Raw genomic sequence first — 21,532 nt, forward strand, 5'->3', positions numbered from 1 at the left:
GCATGACAGGATCTTAGATGTTAGGGAGAGACAACTGAGATCCAAAGCCTTGAGAGAATGCCTCGTCCAGTGAAGAGATTATCTCAAAGAGGATGCCACTTGGGTAGATGAAAGCACTCTCAAACATCAATATCCCCAATTTATCTCGAGATGAGGACATCTCGTTCCTCCAAGGGGGAGAGAATGTAATATTTCCAATACCTAACCCGTGTTCTTCATAAGAACCTCCTCTTGGTAGGAGGCCAAAAGGATAATTGTTGGAATTATGGTAATTTTTTTCAAAATTATTCCCTCTCCCCAACCGACGGTCATGCTGGAGGAGAGGGAGAGTGGCGTGGAACTCGTACAAGGGGTGAATGCCATGCAGCCAGGCTGCGTGGAGGGAGGGAGGTACCTCTCCCTCTACCTATAAAAACCATGGCTATGTGAGGAAGAAAGGAGGGACTGGACGAGAGGGCGGGACGCTGCCAGGCTTGGGAGGAGAGAGATCAGAGGACAACGCCGTGCTAAGGGCATGGAGAGAGAGAGAGGGAAGCTACTGTTGATGCCATGCTGCACAAGGGGAGGAAGCAGCTGCTGTGTCACGAATAGGGAGAGAAGGGGAGGACGGTGAACTACCACCCAACCGTGGTGGTTTCCGTACAGTCCAGTCTGCCAGCATCGCCGCCTTGCGCTGCCATAGGCTCTCAGGCCGCCGCCATCTCCCTGACAGAGTCAGTTTCCCCCCAATCGACGTGATCTTCAACCTCATTATTACCCCCTCCCTCTTCCACGTGGGTTCTGATCATAGCCAAAAGCTTCTTAGAAGCTTCTTTTAGGAAGCTTCTAAGGGGGCTTTCTTAAACCCCAGTTCCACAAGGCCTCCATAAGTCCATTCCTAGCTATCCCGCATTTTAAAAGAAGAAGAAGAAGCTCATAAAGCCTCCATTTTCACAGCTCTCTCAAAAAAAAGGCCCATCTCCACAATCCAAGCTCTAACCCCACAAGGCCTCCCATAAGCCCAAATCCCGCAAGACCGGTATTCTCAAGGATCCGCACTTCGGAAGGGATCCCCCGCGTACGAGGGAGAAGGGCAAGATCTTGAGGCTGTTTACGAAGGCTGAGGAGTTTCACCGATCAGGAGGATCTTCTCCTAACATTCACGTGGACATTTCCTCAAGCCCACGAGTCCAGGTTTTTAGTATTTTGATTTCACGCAAAAAGTAATGCATTAAGCATGAGAACTTCATGGACTAGGAAACACCTAGGCATGTCAAATGCAATTGGAAATAAATTGACTATTTGAATAATTACTAGAATTAATTCATGACATGAAATTGGGAAAATTGGTATTTCCAATGCAATAAACGCAAATTGTCTATCCATCTTACGACCTTAATAGTATGTTGCCTTGTCGTGCTTTTCAAAGTGACGAGCCTAGAACACCTGTTGCCTATCATTATAAGGTTGGAATTGTTAAAGTGCACCGTTGACTAGACATGGAAAGATTTAGCGTATGTTGCATTTTTAGGCAACATCTTCCTTGTAATGATTCATGAGGAAAAGTTAACACCCATAAGATGTTATCCGAAAAGAAATAGAAGAGCACGAAATTGATCTTATAGACTTGCAAGTGGCATGTAAAATGGAATAAGTTAACACTAACTTTAGTTTTGTATGAACTTCATTAACTTCATTGTAGCTAGGAGAAAGTTGCGTGTTGCATAGTCGTCATGCAAAAATATCATTCATCAGGAGCCGTATTTAGGAAAGGTTGCATGGTTTATCAAAGCATGAGCTTCTAAAGTGTAGATAACAAGGTGGTAGGCATGATTATTTGATGTAAGTCCTAGTAGGTCCTAGGAAAGTTAAGTATCCAAATTATCATGTATTTTTACTTTACCAAGGAAAGATAGAGTTATTGTGAACTATGTGATGCGTAGAAGCAATGAATCGCATGTTTACATGTATTGTGGTAGTTGCAACTATTTTTCTCCTTTAGATCTAGTTTATTATCTCTAGGAAAGGTTCATCCTTGTCGCAGGACAAGTATATTGAATTGTCTAAATCACCTAACCCACAAGGGATTCATATAGGCATGATTCAGTCGATATGATAAATATCCCAAGTGCTAACTAGGGTTTAGCGCGTTAAGGATTCGACCTAGTTTTGCACTTGTTGCCAAGTCAAAACCCTCAAACCCAAAGATCATACCCACATTCACGAAATGTTGAGTCAATTGGATGGGCTTGCAAGAAACGATCTAGGGTTTCTACCCTAAGGATCACTCGTTCAAATGATGAAACTCGAATTGAGTTGGAACCCCTAGGACCAAACGTTGTCGGCCTAGTGTAATTAGGAATAGGTTGGGTAAGAAGACACCATAAACCCTGCTTCTCGTCTGGAGATAATTCCATGACCAGAAAATGCCATTCAATGGGTGAAACGATCCCATGGAATAGATGCGACACTTGTGCAAAAAGTTGCAACGTCGCATAGACTTGTGATTTGTTCACAAGAGAGTTTTGCCATTTCTTGAAATGGGGTTGGCAAGTTCTTGTGCAAGTTTAACTTGCAAGAGAATGAGTAATCATCCTATTACATCACCTTTCTTGGGGAAAAATTGCCAAGTAAAGGAAAGTTAGGTATTTGCTTGGAAGCAAATGATCAATCAATAAATTGGAGCGACATGGTCGCCAGGATTTACTATTAATAAAACCTAAGGTATTGGTTAAGTTGGGTTAACAGGGTATGTCCCTAACCCAAGGACAAAAGGGTGAATAAACAAACCCTTGGGGATCTTGTCAAGTCAAATTGATCCCGAATCGAATGCTGGATGCATTCGGAGAGAAGGATTCACTCCTTAACAGTTGGCAAATTAAACGACCACTGGAATTGATTGTGCTTGTAACAGTTTAGGAAGCACTGTTTGCATTGTTTGCTCAAGGAAATAAAGGATGAAAAGATATCTAAAGCTTCAGGTTGAAGGCCTGAAGGGAGAGGCAGCTTCAGTTACCCCCGACTGCCTGCCTGACCCTAACCAAGGGGGTTGTTGACCGCGCCGGGAACGTGGACCGAACCCGCCGCGAGAGGTCTTTCCGTTGAGCTCTACTTGGAGCAGGAGGACGCTTGGGTGCAAGGGGGGGCTCTGGCTGTAAATCCCTCGCCTTCCGGGTCCTGCACAAGAGGCTAACGTGACTCGGGATTGGATCTCGAGGCCCGCATACTAGTCTACGGGCAGAAGCTTGGAATAGTGATCCCTGGCGGATTACTGGATAGCCTTCGGGCGGATTATGGACAAGCCTACGGGCAGAACTCCTTGTATTTCAAAGATAAAATGATGAAATGATAATAAAGAAGTTGTTTGATATTGTTTTTCTATGTCACGTGATAAGATTACGTGAAGGAACCAGTGCTTAATAGGGTTAATTAAAGAAGCTGATTGTTATATGTCAAATTAATGTGTTAGATAATTACATAACTAAAACAAACCGAGGAAAGTGCGGAGGATGGACCATGGGTCCGTCCTACGGATGGGTGGTCCCGGTTAGCCGGGAACTTTTCTCAAAAATCTCGAAGAACAGCGGGATGATCATCATCATCAAAACGAATAACGAGAACGATGACCTAGAGTTACGTCTTACCCGATTTACGTTGTTTTAGGGGAACGGAATGGGACTATGCCTTATGGCTGAGAGGTTGAGTTTTGCATCCCTCTCGTTTCCCAGTCTCCTTGAACCAAGTGCAGCGTGAATCCGCTTCGGACCTGGCGTTTCTGCGTAAAGTAGTTCGCTCGGGTCTGACGCTAGTTGCTGCTAGCTAATGACCAAACAGGAAAACCCAAATTCAGGTCGATCCTAAGTGGGAACGGCCATGATACTTCCGCTACGAGGCAGACGTGGGAAGACCTATATCGCAAGTCCCGTAACATTCCATGGGAATGTCGGGCGGAGCTTTCTAGACATCCTTTCCGATGGACTGCTAAGACGTGTCCTGGATGATTCTAGTGGACACGTTACAGTTGGTATCAGAGCCGACCAACAATGGAATTGTTTTTATGAGATCTCAATAAAATGAAGTAAAGAAATAGTTGCTGTCCAAACATTTCCTCATCTTCAATACTGTCTTGCAGAACTATGAAGCGTGGAACAAGTTTTTGGTGTTCTGGGTCATGTTTATGACTACAATGCATTCTCCGCATTATAGACAAAGAGTTGGAATGATGAACATCCTGGAGCAGATTTATAATCCATCACCTTTATATATAGAACGAAGATGGACTGGGTCTTCAGGAATCTACTACATAGCTGCCCACCGGTTCGCTTATCTACAGACCAACCTGAAGAGGATCAAGTGGTTGGAAGACTTGAAAGTCGTGAAGCTGTTCATTTTTGTGGAAGCTCACGTAAATTCGACTTTGCATATTCAAGGTTGGAGGGTTGAATTGAACTCATATGTATATGAGGAAGTAACCCGTGTAATCCCAGCCGACCGAATCAAGGTTTTGGGACGTCATGAGAAGAATGGATATCAAAGGAAAAGATACCCTAATCTTCCAATGAACTATCGATTCCTGAAAATCGATGACCCCAATCCGTACTACTACTCAGTTCCTGTAGCTGAATGCAACAATATCTTATTCTCTTCGAATTAATGTATCAACTTGTTCCATCGCCCTAAGAAATAATTGTACCTCGAAAGTTCTATGCTGATATGAATGGAATAAAACTTTTTTTTCTAAAAAAATCAACGATTGTCTTGATTGTGAATATTGATTGAGTAGTAAAGTGATTTGGTCACTTGGCTAAAGGAATACGCGGATGTAGTTCCTGAAGAGTTAACAGAACTCCCGCTTCAAAGGGAAGTAGATCATGAGATCAAGCTAGTAATAGGAGCTGCGCCAATTGCGAAGAGACCCTATAGAATGTCTATACCGGAAGCAATTGAGCTGTAAGAAACAACTCAAGCAAGTGCTAGATCAGAGGGCTACATCCGTCCTAGCAGTTCACCTTGGGAAGCACCAGTACTGTTCCAGAAAAGAAAAGATGGAACACTTCAACTATGTATTGATTACACTGGGTTGAATCAATCAACAGTCAAGAACAAATATCATATTCCTAGAATAGATGAGCTTCTTGATAGTCTTCAAGGTGCCAAGAACTTCTCCAAGATTATCTTAGGTCTGGTTACTATCAGATAAGAATCAAGGAAGAAGATACCCCAAAGACGACCTTCAACACTAGATATGGACACTTTGAGTTCTAGTTATCTCATTAGGGATTACAAATGTGCCCGCCACCCTCAATAGGTTAATGTAGGATATTTTTAGACCATAACTTGATAACTTCGTGCTCGTCTTCTTTGACGACACTCTATTCCAAACAGGAAGGAGATCATGAACCCCAACTTCGCATTGTCCTTGAGACAATGAGGGCACACAAGCTCTATGAAGAAGTGTCCGTTCTTCAAGCGTCAGATTGAATATCTGGGATTCATCGTATCAGCGGAAGGAATCTCAGTGGATACAACCAACGTCAGAAATGTTATAGAATGGCCAATACCAACAACTGTCAAAGAAATACACAGTTTTCTTGGATTGATAGGATGGTATAGGGTCTTCATCAAAAACTATGCTTTGATTGCAGCACCTCTGACAGACTTACTGAAGAAGCAAACATCCATTGCATGGTCAGCTGCCGAACAATCTAGCTTTTATAGATTAAAGCAAAGTTTGGTATCAGCACCAATTCTAAAAGTTCCAGACCTTAGTAAGAAGTTCGAGGTAGTAACTGATGCCAGCACGCTTGCCTTAGGATATGTGCTCATGCAAGAAGGTCATCCAGTAGCATACTCTTCAAGGAAATTGAAAAGCCATGAGAAGAATTATGCTACCCATGATCTTAACTTTTAGTTGTCAAGTTTTGGAGACACTACTTGCTGGGTAACAAGTCTACACTAGTGACTGATCATACAAAGTCTCAAGTGGAACTTTACCTAGAACAAGCTCAACATGAGGCAATGTTAGTGGATTGAAGTGCTGGAGGAGTGTGACCTTAAGATCAAGTACCGTCCAGGGAAAGAGAATGTAGTTGCCGATGCACTCAGTCGCAAGGCATTCCTAAATTCCCTAATCTTGTAGAATCCATCAACGGCCAGATTTCTGGCTACAAAGGTATCTATGCCAAGCAACCCTATTCTCGAACTAGCTAGAGAGGAAGCATGCCATGATCTAGCCTATCAAAAGATGCTAAGGGAAATCTCTATCAAGGACCAGGAACAAAAGCTATAGGCTAAGTATCATGAATTCTCTATCAATAGTGGACTTGTCTACTATAGAACGAGATTATGTATACCGGCAAGCTAGTCACTTAAGCAGAAGATCCTATGGGAAGCTCATGATTCCCCTTTCTCAGGACATCCTGGCTATGCCAAGACTCTCATTGCAGTTAGGAAAAGCTACCAATGGGAGAGGCTTAATGGTGACATTCTCAAATAATTTACTGAGTGTTTGTCTTGTCAACGTATCAAAGACAAACATGTCAAAATGCCAGGGAAGTTGCAATCACTTGACGTTCCCCAAATGAAATGGGAATTCATCAGTGTGGACTTGGTTGATTGGCCTACCCCAAGTTTAGGGAGGATACCACTCCATCATGGTTGTGGTTGACATGTTGACTAAGGTTGCATACCTTATTCTGGTAAAGAAAAACTATAAAGCCTCAGACATTGCAAGGTTGTTTATCAAGGAGATATTCAAGCTACATGGGTTACCCAGAAGAATCATTAGTGATCATGATTCTCTCTTCACATCACACTTCTGGAGAGCCATCTTTGAAGCTATTGGGACTCAACTCTGTTTTAATACAGCTTACCATCCCCAAACTGATGACCAAATGGAGCAAATAAATCAAGTCATCAAGGACATGCTTAGGGCACACTACTGTCGTGAGCCAAAAAGGTGGATTCAATACTTGCTTTCAGTTGAAATTGCCTACAATACTTCTTACCAACAAGGTATTCAGATGACCCCTTTCCAAGCATTGTATGGTTATGATTGTCGAAGTCCCCTAAACTTTTCTGATCCAAACCTAAGAGTTGAAGCATCAAGACAGATGTTGAAAGACATGAAGGATCAAATAAAGTCAATAAGACAAGACGTACAAGCGGCCAAGGATAGACAAAAGGCATACACAGATTTGAAACATCAAGTAAGAGTCTTCGAAGAAGGAGACATGGTCTTCATTCGTGTGCACCCTAAAAAGAGTTCCCTATCCTTAGGAGATTGCAAGAAGCTAAGTCCAACGTATTCTTGATCATACAAGATCCTCAAGTGCCTAGAACCTAATGCTTATAGACTGCAACTTCCTAAGAACCTAAAGGTTCATAATGTATTCCATATCAGCCTCTTGAAGAAATATGTACCTAATCCTAGCCATGTACTCAATGACCAACAAGTTCTAATGCCTAGTCGAGGAATCCTTGAACTACGGCATGACAGGATCTTAGATGTTAGGGAGAGACAACTGAGATCCAAAGCCTTGAGAGAATGCCTCGTCCAGTGAAGAGATTATCTCAAAGAGGATGCCACTTGGGTAGATGAAAGCACTCTCAAACATCAATATCCCCAGTTTATCTCGAGATGAGGACATCTCGATTCCTCCAAGGGGGAGAGAATGTAATATTTCCAATACCTAACCCGTGTTCTTCATAAGAACCTCCTCTTGGTAGGAGGCCAAAAGGATAATTGTTGGAATTATGGTAATTTTTTTCAAAATTATTCCCTCTCCCCAACCGACGGTCATGCAAGAGGAGAGGGAGAGTGGCGTGGAACTCGTACAAGGGGTGAATGCCATGCAGCCAGGCCGCGTGGAGGGAGGGAGGTACCTCTCCCTCTACCTATAAAAACCATGGCTATGTGAGGAAGAAAGGAGGGACTGGACGAGAGGGCGGGACGCTGCCAGGCCTGGGAGGAGAGAGATCAGAGGACAACGCCGTGCTAAGGGCATGGAGAGAGAGAGAGGGAAGCTACTGTTGATGCCATGCTGCACAAGGGGAGGAAGCAGCTGCTGTGTCACGAATAGGGAGAGAAGGGGAGGACGGTGAACTACCACCCAACCGTGGAGGTTCCCGTCCAGTCCAGTCTGCCAGCATCGCCGCCTTGCGCCACCATAGGCTCTTAGGCCGCCGCCATCTCCCTGACAGAGTCAGTTTCCCCCCAATCGACGTGATCTTCAACCTCATTATTACCCCCTCCCTCTTCCACGTGGGTTCTGATCATAGCCAAAAGCTTCTTAGAAGCTTCTTTTAGGAAAGCCCCCTTAGAAGCTTCTAAGGGGGCTTTCTTAAACCCCAGTCCCACAAGGCCTCCATAAGTCCATTCCTAGCTATCCCGCATTTTAAAAGAAGAAGAAGAAGCTCATAAAGCCTCCATTTTCACAGCTCTCTCAAAAAAAAGGCCCATCTCCACAATCCAAGCTCTAACCCCACAAGGCCTCCCATAAGCCCAAATCCCGCAAGACCGGTATTCTCAAGGATCCGCACTTCGGAAGGGATCCCCCGCGTACGAGGGAGAAGGGCAAGATCTTGAGGCTGTTTACGAAGGCTGAGGAGTTTCACCGATCAGGAGGATCTTCTCCTAACATTCACGTGGACATTTCCTCAAGCCCACGAGTCCAGGTTTTTAGTATTTTGATTTCACGCAAAAAGTAATGCATTAAGCATGAGAACTTCATGGACTAGGAAACACCTAGGCATGTCAAATGCAATTGGAAATAAATTGACTATTTGAACAATTACTAGAATTAATTCATGACATGAAATTGGGAAAATTGGTATTTCCAATGCAATAAACGCAAATTGTCTATCCATCTTACGACCTTAATAGTATGTTGCCTTGTCGTGCTTTTCAAAGTGACGAGCCTAGAACACCTGTTGCCTATCATTATAAGGTTGGAATTGTTAAAGTGCACCGTTGACTAGACATGGAAAGATTTAGCGTATGTTGCATTTTTAGGCAACATCTTCCTTGTAATGATTCATTAGGAAAAGTTAACACCCATAAGATGTTATCCAAAAAGAAATAGAAGAGCACGAAATTGATCTTATGGACTTGCAAGTGGCATGTAAAATGGAATAAGTTAACACTAACTTTAGTTTTGTATGAACTTCATTAACTTCATTGTAGCTAGGAGAAAGTTGCGTGTTGCATAGTCGTCATGCAAAAATATCATTCATCAGGAGCCGTATTTAGGAAAGGTTGCATGGTTTATCAAAGCATGAGCTTCTAAAGTGTAGATAACAAGGTTGTAGGCATGATTATTTGATGTAAGTCCTAGTAGGTCCTAGGAAAGTTAAGTATCCAAATTATCATGTATTTTTACTTTACCAAGGAAAGATAGAGTTATTGTGAACTATGTGATGCGTAGAAGCAATGAATCGCATGTTTACATGTATTGTGGTAGTTCCAACTATTTTTCTCCTTTAGATCTAGTTTATTATCTCTAGGAAAGGTTCATCCTTGTCGCAGGACAAGTATATTGAATTGTCTAAATCACCTAACCCACAAGGGATTCATATAGGCATGATTCAGTCGATATGATAAATATCCCAAGTGCTAACTAGGGTTTAGCGCGTTAAGGATTCGACCTAGTTTTGCACTTGTTGCCAAGTCAAAACCCTCAAACCCAAAGATCATACCCACATTCACGAAATGTTGAGTCAATTGGATGGGCTTGCAAGAAACGATCTAGGGTTTCTACCCTAAGGATCACTCGTTCAAATGATGAAACTCGAATTGAGTTGGAACCCCTAGGACCAAATGTTGTCGGCCTAGTGTAATTAGGAATAGGTTGGGTAAGAAGACACCATAAACCCTGCTTCTCGTCTGGAGATAATTCGGTGACCAGAAAACGCCATTCAATGGGTGAAACGATCCCATGGAATAGATGCGACACTTGTGCAAAAAGTTGCAACGTCGCATAGACTTGTGATTTGTTCACAAGAGAGTTTTGCCATTTCTTGAAATGGGGTTGGCAAGTTCTTGTGCAAGTTTAACTTGCAAGAGAATGAGTAATCATCCTATTACATCACCTTTCTTGGGGAAAATTTGCCAAGTAAAGGAAAGTTAGGTATTTGCTTGGAAGCAAATGATCAATCAATAAATTGGAGCGACATGGTCGCCAAGATTTACTATTAATAAAACCTAAGGTATTGGTTAAGTTGGGTTAACAGGGTATGTCCCTAACCCAAGGACAAAAGGGTGAATAAACAAACCCTTGGGGATCTTGTCAAGTCAAATTGATCCCGAATCGAATGCTGGATGCATTCGGAGAGAAGGATTCACTCCTTAACAGTTGGCAAATTAAACGACCACTGGAATTGATTCTGCTTGTAACAGTTTAGGAAGCACTGTTTGCATTGTTTGCTCAAGGAACTAAAGGATGAAAAGATATCTAAAGCTTCAGGTTGAAGGCCTGAAGGGAGAGGCAGCTTCAGTTACCCCCGACTGCCTGCTTGACCCTAACCAAGGGGGTTGTTGACCGTGCCGGGAACGTGGACCGAACCCGCCGCGAGAGGTCTTTCCGTTGAGCTCTACTTGGAGCAGGAGGACGCTTGGGTGCCAGGGGGAGCTCTAGCTGTAAATCCCTCGCCTTCCGGGTCCTGCACAAGAGGCTAACGTGACTCAGGATTGGATCTCGAGGCCCCCATACTAGTCTACGGGCAGAAGCTTGGAATAGTGATCCCTGGCGGATTACTGGATAGCCTTCGGGCGGATTATGGACAAGCCTACGGGCGAAACTCCTTGTATTTCAAAGATAAAATGATGAAATGATCATAAAGAAGTTGTTTGATATTGTTTTTCTATGTCACGTGATAAGATTACGTGAAGGAACCAGTGCTTAACAGGGTTAATTAAAGAAGCTGATTGTTATATGTCAAATTAATGTGTTAGATAATTACATAACTAAAACAAACCGAGGAAAGTGCGGAGGATGGACCATGGGTCCATCCTACGGATGGGTGGTCCCGGTTAGCCGAGAACTTTTCTCAAAAATCTCGAAGAACAGCGGGATGATCATCATCATCAAAACGAATAACGAGAACGATGACCTAGAGTTACATCTTACCCGATTTACGTTGTTTTAGGGGAACGGAATGGGACTATGCCTTATGGCTGAGAGGTTGAGTTTTGCATCCCTCTCGTTTCCCAGTCTCCTTGAACCAAGTGTAGCGTGAATCCGCTTCGGACCTGGCGTTTCTGCGTAAAGTAGTTCGCTCGGGTCTGACGCTAGTTGCTGCTAGCTAATGACCAAACAGGAAAACCCAAATTCAGGTCGATCCTAAGTGGGAACGGCCATGATAGTTCCGCTACGAGGCAGACGCGGAAAGACCTAGATCGCAAGTCCCGTAACATTCCATGGGAATGTCGGGCGGAGCTTTCTAGACATCCTTTCCGATGGACTGCTAAGATGTGTCCTGGATGATTCTAGTGGACACGTTACAGGTTAACAACTTTTAGTAATTGGCGTGAAGCTAGAATACGAGAGTTAGAGAGAGAGAGAGAGAGAGAGAGAGAGAGAGAGAGAGGAGATTACATTCAACATGGTGCTTGTTGCCTGGTACATGTGAATCTAATGGCTGCTTATGTACAATATTGAAATGTGCTTTTTTCAGTTTATGGTAATTTCTTGCCTAGTACTTACAATTGTTCTGTCTTGATTCATGACAGCAAGCTTGGGGTGCAATCGAGAGCTAGGGATTTGTGGAATCGTTAGCTTGGTTTTGCAAGTTGGCATATCATAGTTTTACCTAAGGCATGCTTTGAATGAATATCACTTTTCTCTTATGTGTGAGGTATCCTCTAAATATTCATCTCTTTCTGTTATGCATGAGATATGCTCTAAATATTTGACCTAAAATACTCTACTCTTTCTAATCCATCCCAAAGATCACTTTCACTATATCTCACCCTTTCTGTTATGCCAATCTTTGTTTGGCACTGCAGCTCTCTGGCATCTCCAGGGGCTTCTAGAAGGTCAATTAGAGAAAATGAAAACAAAATAGATAAACGTTAGGTGTGGAGAAGTCAATAATCGATGGGGAGCTTTGGCGTCAAATATAAGGATGGGGATTGTATCAAATCCTTTGTAAAATCCACAAATCAATAGCAAATCCTCCTCCCATGCCCTACCCTCAATAAGAGATATGAGTGTCAATTTACGATTAAGAGGGTTGAGCTCTATCCTCAAGCCCACCTAGTCCCATGCTTTATGCCAATGTCTCTCTGTCCATATGTTAAGTTGATGCTCTAGAATGGAGCTATGTAACTTGGCCAAGTATTGACCAATCTAGACCATCGTGTAGTTCCTTGGTCTCAGATGCATGCATTAAAAAATAGGACCAACTATTCAATAGTGGTACAGTGGTGTGTTTTGTCCAACTCACTGGAATCCATCAAACAAATGTGCATTAGGAAAGGAGCAAGAGTCTCCCAAGCATGCACAAAATGCTCTTCAAATAGGCCATCATGATTTTGTGACTTTCTATTCTCCAATTTGACAATCACATCTACCACCATTTCTACAATAAAGTAGGAACTCCAAATTGGGAAGGTCCTTATGGAGATACATAGGGAATTTTCCCTACACATTGTATTGATTGTGTGTATAGTTATATATACCGTGGTTGCTGTGATCAGGCCGCTCGGCTCTCTCTCTCTTCAAACATCTTCCATGCCCTCTTGTCGTCTTGCCCGGCCAAGAACATTCCTTGGTCAAGATGTGAATAATACCATCAAGCCAAGATAGTTGACAATATATTGATTGGTATGCTCACATCAACTTTAAGGACCATCCTAGAGAGGCATTTCAACATTTCAATAGGTACTTTGGCAAACCCCATGAACCGTAATTTGGAATGTCCTTGCTGTCATGCTTCTGGTATGAGTTTTAGATTTTCAAAAAAGGAGAATTATTTCTTAGGTATATATTTATCTCGAACTTGGTCAAATATGCTTACTTCTTTCTGTGCACTAGGTGTTGAAAGATCGACTAAACTTTCACATGGATAGTAGTGTATCCCTAGCAACTATCTTACACTAAACCTTGATCTAGGTCTTACTACTCTCATCATCATGTGCGAATTGTTCTACTGAGCACTACTACATGGAGGGGCAAAATAAAACATATTATGAAGGAAGGCATGCGTTGCTAATTCATGCCAGTCTCCCAATTGTGTCATGATCTCATCCAGATGGTGGTATGGATATGTAGTGGACAAATCTTCACTGAGGGTTTAGGGTTCATGATGTCCAAGTTATTTTGTCCTAGTTGAGGTAGTAATCTTAAAAGAATATTTTTTTAATGTACATTTGGTGCTACCATTTCCTAAGGTCATGTATATATCATTTGTGCCTAAAACTTGCAATTGTTGTCCTCTAGTTTAATGTTAAAGAGCTTAAATACATGTCATTTCATGAGCATGGAGAAATAATTTTCATTGATTTCAAAGAAATAAATTTTATCAATCTAGAGCGCGAATATAGAATTCAATTTATAACACTCCAAGTAATTGATCCTATGTTTATGTTTATGTTTATGTACACTAGAGAGCACCTCTTCTTATTGCTTCAGTAGCATGTGTTGCTTCCTTTGGCAAACTCATCTTTGATCTTTGCTCCCCTAGGTATGCTCAATATCATAGCTTCACTTTGACATCCCAGAAACTGAAAAATTACTTCTATAGGAAAATCTCTTGATGTTAATCATGAATCAAAGCACTTTTATAGAAAATGCTCTTCGAGCGCTGTTCAAGCAGATGCATGTGATGCTTGGTCACAATCACCATATGCCAATCTTTATTTGCTAGTTAAAAAGATGCATTTTTTAAATAATTAACATAATAATTTATGCAAAGAATGAATAACTAATTTACTCCAAGCATGCTTTAGTATAGTTGAATATATTTCCCTTCCTATACATTTCTTATGTTGTTGTCATTGACCCTTTCGGATGCCAAAACATATGCTACCAAAGCTTTGAAAGAACCACGGGATAGAGATTATACTATCATCATACAAGGAGATGTTAAACCACACATAGAACAGAGAACTATTGTGATAGACTACTAAGTCCTAGGCACACGACCTTTCTATTTGAGTTTGGTTTGGTATCTTAAATCGTCTAGTATGCATTTTTGGTTTTGCATCTCTATTATTGACATGACTTATATTTATGTAGTAACAATAATGCTTGAATATTGTGATGGTCTTTTTGACGTAAGTGTTCATGAAGATGCTTATCTTACATTACAAAGCTTCTTGTGACATAAAGTTTGAATGTATGGACCGATTAGCTTTGATAAATTTCTATATTTTAGGTAGTTATAATGAATGGTATCATGAGATATTAATGCAATTACAAGTGCAAATATTCATCTCTTGGCTATCAATATACTACAAGACAAACTTATTATGCACATAGTCATCAAGATATGAATGGAAATATGCATCCATCAATTGTGGCTTATGAAACTAGTCAAAATTCTTTGAGAGATAATGCTATTATAAGTTATGACAATCCTATTGGAAGTCATGTATCATCTCAATCATTGCCGAGGCATAGATGTATATGGTGTAGATGCAAAACATATTGTGGTGGTGGAATTTTGGTTCCTCCTTCAACTTATATGCAACACCAAAAAATTGAGGAGAAATTCGAGGGTCTTACAACCCATCTAGGTCTACATGACCCTCATGATTTGTTATTGGATTACATTGTAATAGGGCAAAGCCCATAATGAGTCTTCACATGAGATTGATAGCTTGGATGAAGGTGAAGATGATGAGGTTGAGATGGATGGTATTGAGCCATCTTTGTTTGATAAAATCATTAAAAGACTAATTCAAATGCAAGCTCTTTGGAATGAACAACAAGCTTTGGTTGAGTTTCAGGACAAGATGCTTCAAATTTTGTTTGGTGATATTGTCAGGAGGAAGCCTTCTCAAACTTGTACAAACAATATGTTCGTTCCAAGCTTAGGAAAATTTCTAGTGTAGCTATCCAACACATGGGATGCAGACTTAGGTGATATAAGTATTCTTACTTTTTGGGAAAAACTCAATGTCATGTTAACACGACTTGGTATGATGAACTCTCAATGATACAAAATATACCAAAGACGTGAGAGTTCTTCTCATGCACCATTGCTATACCAACCAAGAAAGGAAGATAACTATACCGAGGACACTCTTGAATGTCAATGCAACTTGAATGCCATGGGAAGGAAGAAGTGAAAGAGTGATTGCCCACAATGCTATGAAAAGTGTTCCAAATTTTCACTACCTAGTAAAGATATGCTTTCTTTTGATTATATCTCTATCACAAAACAATTACAATTACTAACCAAAAGTAGAATTCTATGTTATGAATTATTGAAAACGTGGAGAAATTTTAAAAAAATCTTAATAGAGGATAATGCAATTGGTACTCCACAGATAAATGAGTTGTGGGATGGCATAAAGTGCAAGAGTGTAAAATATTTTTGGGATCCAGAATCATACATTGAGCTTCCATTGATATGTAATAATATGCATTGCAAACAAGCATATGAAGCATACTTCCCAAAGATCGGTAGTGCTTCTAAATGGTTGGAATAAGATACAAAAAACCTACCAGTTTATTTGTAAATCATGCCGAACTCACATACAGAAGGACAAAAGGCTCTACAATTGCAATGCAAATTTCTCAAAATCCCAACAAATAATCTTTGATATAGATCACTAAAATGCTTTTTTTTAAAAAAATGAATAGGGCGATCCATGGAATTTTTCTTTATTACTACCCTTGGATAGGTTTCATGCCTTAAAGAGACAACCTAGAAGAATTGTGGAGCTGTTGAGGTAAAGGTTCTCAATCCTGGAAAGATCTCTTTTATTGGAGTTATACTAGTTTTATTTACTCCATGTAGCTCTAAAAAGGTGCTTGGGAGCTCTGGCAAGCTTTTTCATGTCTTCATGCAACCATTGATTGATAGGCTGGAAGGTATGTCTGTTGATGGATGTAAAGTAGATTTTAGTTATTCAATCACGCACATTCCTGAACATAGAGATTCTCTCAATAGAAGATTCATTATATGTGATATGCTAATGATGCTAACTAGTGACTATCTAGCTCAATGCAAGATTGGATCTTTTAAAGAGGGTGATCGATATTTTTGTCGTAGACACAAAGGGATAGCTACCTTAGAAGGTGAGGGATTAGGATGTTACTTATATGATTGAAATATGTTTCAATTGAAACATAGCCCAATAAGAAAATCAAGTCATGAAATGCTTGCTACTTTGATTATGGTAGATCTAGAGAGAGCCTCACTCAAGCAGATAGAGATGAACTTTTAAAAGAAGCAAGACTTTCTCGTTGATCGTGCTTGTGGAGATTATATGATCTCTACATCTTTGATTGTTCTTGGATTATATATGTGATTGCATGCATGTTCTAACTCTAAATTTGTTCTCAAAGTATAGGTGTGAGCTAATAAAGACTGTGGATAATAGAGTGAAAACACAAATTGATGAGGTAACACATCATGTTACAAAGGTAACTCCGTACTGTATATGATATGGTCGTTGGCCAAGGTATCCTAGTAAATTCTTTGAAAGCTACAAGGTGGAAGAAAATAAGAAGTGGATAGAATGGTATTTTCCATATGTATTATGTAAGGTTAAAGGTATCCCCAAGGTCTTTCATGACTTGGTATTAATACTCATAGACATTTCTCAAGTTTTTTATAACTACACTTGTGATCATGGTTGGTCTAAAGTAGATGTAGATACTTTGAGAGAATTACTTGGTTCTTGGAGAGTAAGGTATGAAGAACTCTTGGGATCCAACTCAACTCCATTAGCACATGTTCTAGGTATAAAATCTTCTCAACTTTCCTTTTGTTTATAGATTTATGATATTTACATTTTAATTTAATATTGCATATTTTTTTAATATCAATTATAGATTTCGGAGAGTTCTTGGATGATCTTCTTCGTCGCAATAGCGATGATGCTTTTTGGTACTATACATATGAAAGAATAGTCTAAACATATGTTAATATCAAAAGAAATAATAAAGACAATGAGATTTCTTATGGATTATCAAAGGCAGAGTTTTGTACATGGATACTTATTCATATAAAAAAAGACTAGCTTCACAAACTTATGCTAACTTAAAGGATGATAAGACAATATCACATAGCTCTCTTGCCACATGATGGATACTTAGTGGATCTTGATAGATGTGATGAATGTCCAAAATGGAATACATTAGATCACATGCATGTATAATGTTTTGATAGAGCATAAGCATTATGGATGTTTTCTATGAAAGCTAATTATTATGCATGCAAAATAGCAACAATAACAAAGTGAATAGTAATAGGAGGGAAGAAGTTGAGATATAGGAATGCAACTAGTGATGAAAGGGGATATGTTCATCACACTTTCAACATAGAGGTGGAACGAGTAATAGAAAATTAAAAAATGTTTCTTGAGGGGGGGAAAAACTTATAAAGTGGGAGATAAAGTAGTTATAAGATGTGACAAAGATACCATTGTTTATATGAATACTGGTCATTCGAAAGCATGCATATCATCACTTTTCTCATTGGAATGTCATGGAGAAGTGAGGCTTTTAATTGAATCTGCACATTACTACAGAAAATGTTTTATGATTGAACGAGGCCATAAAGGTTTTATTGTGGATATCACTATAGCCAAGACTCGGTTGCAAAACAGATTTATGCCATTTTTATGGGACTATAATAGACCAATAAAGTCATTATAACATAAATTTATCCCACTTCACCATGGAAATTTATTTCTACTAAAGAAAAGGAAAAAAAATAAAATAAAGTATACATACTATTGAACAAAATTTTTAATAAAATTTAGTGTCTTATCTTTGTCATTGGTGGATCCTATGTTTTAGGCAGTAGCATGGGTCTCTTGCTTGTATTGGTGAGCCTTATGTGGGGTGGGTTGTTCCTTGGGTCATGTATAATGGAATGGCTAATAATAAAATATGCAAAATGAATAGATAACATTATTGGAATTGAAAAGCTAGATTGGGTTGTCAAATTTATAAAGGAAGAAAAAGCTTTATAAACATTGTCGTACTGCTACGCATCCGAGGTGTGGAATCCACCAAAAAGTTGTGTGTGTGACATTTGTTACTTTGTACATACTTAGTCATTGTGTTTACATTTTTGTTTTGCGTGGGTAGTATAGTGGAGTAGGGAGAAGGAGAGAAGGCACTAGATTTATTTAGACAGATGAAAGAGGAAGGTGTGCCTCTCAATGATGTTACAATAACATGTTCTTTGGAAGCCTACAGGACAGTATGAAATGTGGAGACATGCAAGCAACTTCACTTCAGTATCATTGTTGCTAGGTATGATATGCTTCCTGCCATGCGAAGAATTCTCATTAGCACTTATGGCTGTTGTGCATGTATGGCAGATGCTCGTGCAGTGTTTGATGTATTGCCTGATCCGGATGTTATGTCTTGGACTGCATGCATCACTGGTTACACACGAGAAGGAAATAGTGTTGCAAGTCTGCAGATGTTTAAGAAAATGCAAAAAGCAAATACCATACCTAATGAAAAGACATTTCTTGCCCTTCTCTCTGCTTTGTAGTCGTCCTTGCCTTGTTGACAAAGTTGTTGAACTGTTTGAGCTAATGAGTAAAGCTTATGCTATAAGTCCCAACCTAAAGCATTATGCTACTATCATAGACCTCCTAGGACATGCAAGTGAGTTCAAGAGAATAGAAAGCATTCTATCGGAAATGCCAATGCAGGCTAACTGGGCAATCTGGATGTGTGTTCTTGGTGCATGCCGCACATTTGGCAACTTGGAGCTGGGTAAGCAGGAATTTGACAATGCCATAAGGCTTAATCCTAAGGAGGTTGCTGCTTATGTGATGATGTCAAGTATCTATAGGGATGCCGATCCTTAACATTTAGCACTTGAGATGGAAACCCTGAGAGTGAAAGAATGCAGGTTGAGACAGGTCAATGACAGCTTGGTTGAATGCAAGTAGGGATCCTATCTGTCAGAAGTGTACAACAGGTGACAATTAACGTAGCAAGAGAAGCTATGATTGTGAAATCCAGGATAGAAAAATAGGCATGGAGAATTTCCCATAGCAGATGGTGTCACCTCAGTAAATCTTGCACTTCCTGCTGAGATTGCGAACCATTCTGCAGTCTATCTAGTCCCTACCAGAGAGTGTGAATGTTATCCTAACCAGATAGAGGCTAGAACAGATCAGTAGTGGACTACTTTCTCTAAGAGCCCGCTTGCATCTGGGACTCCAAATGTGCCAAGTGACAAAATTATGAGTCTTGTCAGGTCTCAATATTGGCATCTTACTCAGAGTAGCCACCTCAAGAATAGAAAGATATAATGGAATCAGCTCTCCCCTACTTCAATAGACCTAGAGGACAAGAGAGACCAAGGCAGTAGAACCTTGAGAAAGTTGACCAGAATTTAATAGCTCAAAGTGGCTTCAGTTCTGGTCACAGTATCATTATGAACTTTGCTAAAGGGGAGTGCTCAATTGGGAGAAGGCCGCTTTTCTGATAAAAAAGGGGGCCGCTTTTTCTGGTAAAAAAGGGAGTTGTTGTAGGCCGCCCAGGGGAAGAAAAAGCAACGAACAAGAAAACAGGAGAAGAGGATCAAAGGCTAGGAAGAGAAGTGAACATGAAGGAAAGTGGAGGGAATTGCAATGGATGAGGGGGACAACCATCAGAAGAGCTCTAAAGGTGATGATTAAAGGGACCATGATGAAGAAGAGGAAGCGGTGATCAAAGTAGAAGACCTATCAGTTTACTGTCATGCAAATGACAGTGATGGAACGATTCTAAAGAAGGAAGAGGCTACAACGACAAAGCATTGATTACAGAGAGATGAATGGGAGTGGCTTTTGTTTATTCGTGACTCATTGGATCAGAAGAGGCGGAAGACCTGCAGTGACCGAATCTCTTAGACCTTCGCATATAGCCTCTTGAGCTATCTGAAGACACACAAGGCAGTATAGAACTTGTAATAGGTCCAGCTACATCTGTTGCTGTGGGGTGGGAGAATGTTGTTGCAGTAGAAGCTGCTAATGCCACTTTGTCTGGGTCAAAGCATTGGAGAGATTCCTGGGAGTGGGACAGTATGTTGTTTATAGCCCAACCATCTGGAGTCCTTGTTTCTCGTGGCACTGTGAATAGAAGCACAGAGAATGTTGAAAATCAAGTAGATGAGGCTGTATCATGTTGAGAGAGAGAGAGTATGAGAGAGATACACAAGACATGCTCCTAAAGAATGATTCATATTGATGTAGAGTTAGTATATATATAGGTGAGACCCAAGTCAAGTGAGAGATGATATATATAGTTGTAACATCCCCACTCAAACAAAGGTCTCTGGTTGCGAGTGAAAAAACCCTTGGGGAGAACAAGGGAAAAACTCGAGCCCCTACACATACCTATGATACAAAAATGATTTACTATAAAGTTTTCTTGAATACAATGATACATGCCTCAATCAGTGAGACAAGAACTTGGAACAATACCAAGTGCAAATCTTAATGAACTAAAGCGAGCTTCACTAAGAGCTTTTGTGAAGATGTCTGCAACCATTTGATCACTGGGACAATGCTCCACCATAATGGAACCTTTCTTGACTTCATGTCGAACATAATGATAATGAATAGCAATATGCTTTGATTTACTATGTTGTATATAGTCTTTGGTAAGACTAATAGCACTTTGGTTATCGCATCAAAGAGGTGTACTAGATGATGAAGGATGTCCCAAATCTGCAAGTAGTTGTCAAAGCCAAACTAGCTCGCGAGCTGCTAATGATGCAGCAACATATTCGGCCTCAGTTGTAGAAACCACAACACATCATTGTTTCTTGCTAGACCAAGAAACCAAACATCCATTTACAAAGAAACAATTCCCACTTGTAGATCGCATGGATAAGTGTGAACTTGCCCAATCAGCATCTGTATATCCAATAAGGTCAAGAGAAGTTGAAGAAGATAAAGAAGAATCCTCTCGACGATGATAAATAAGACCAAATTCCTTAGTACCCTTGAGGTACTTAAGAATACGTTTTGCAGCACTCCAATGAATAGTGGAAGGGGAAGAAAGATACTGTCCCAAAAAGTTAGTTGCAAATAAAATATCTGGTCTTGTGTTTAAACCAATAAATTGAAGACAACCAACAAGATTAGCAAAAGGTTGATAAATGGCTGATTCTTCATTGCGTGTTATAGATGTACCCTTGGTAGAGCTCGAAAGAATGGGAGTGTTAGCAGAGTGGGAATTTGTCAACCCAAACTTCTTAACAATATCATTAATAAACTTTGTCGAGCGAAGAAGAAAAATGCCTTGTTGTTGGTGTTGTTGAACTTGAATACCCAAACAAGAATGTATCTCACCAAGATCCACCATTTCAAATGCAGTCGACAAAAGCTTCTTCATAGCATCCAAGAAAGCAATATTATTTG

This window comes from Lygodium microphyllum, chromosome 23 (genome assembly GCF_053477565.2).
Source record: "Lygodium microphyllum isolate KBCC chromosome 23, Lygodium_microphyllum_v1.1.10, whole genome shotgun sequence".
Lineage (NCBI taxonomy): Eukaryota > Viridiplantae > Streptophyta > Polypodiopsida > Schizaeales > Lygodiaceae > Lygodium > Lygodium microphyllum.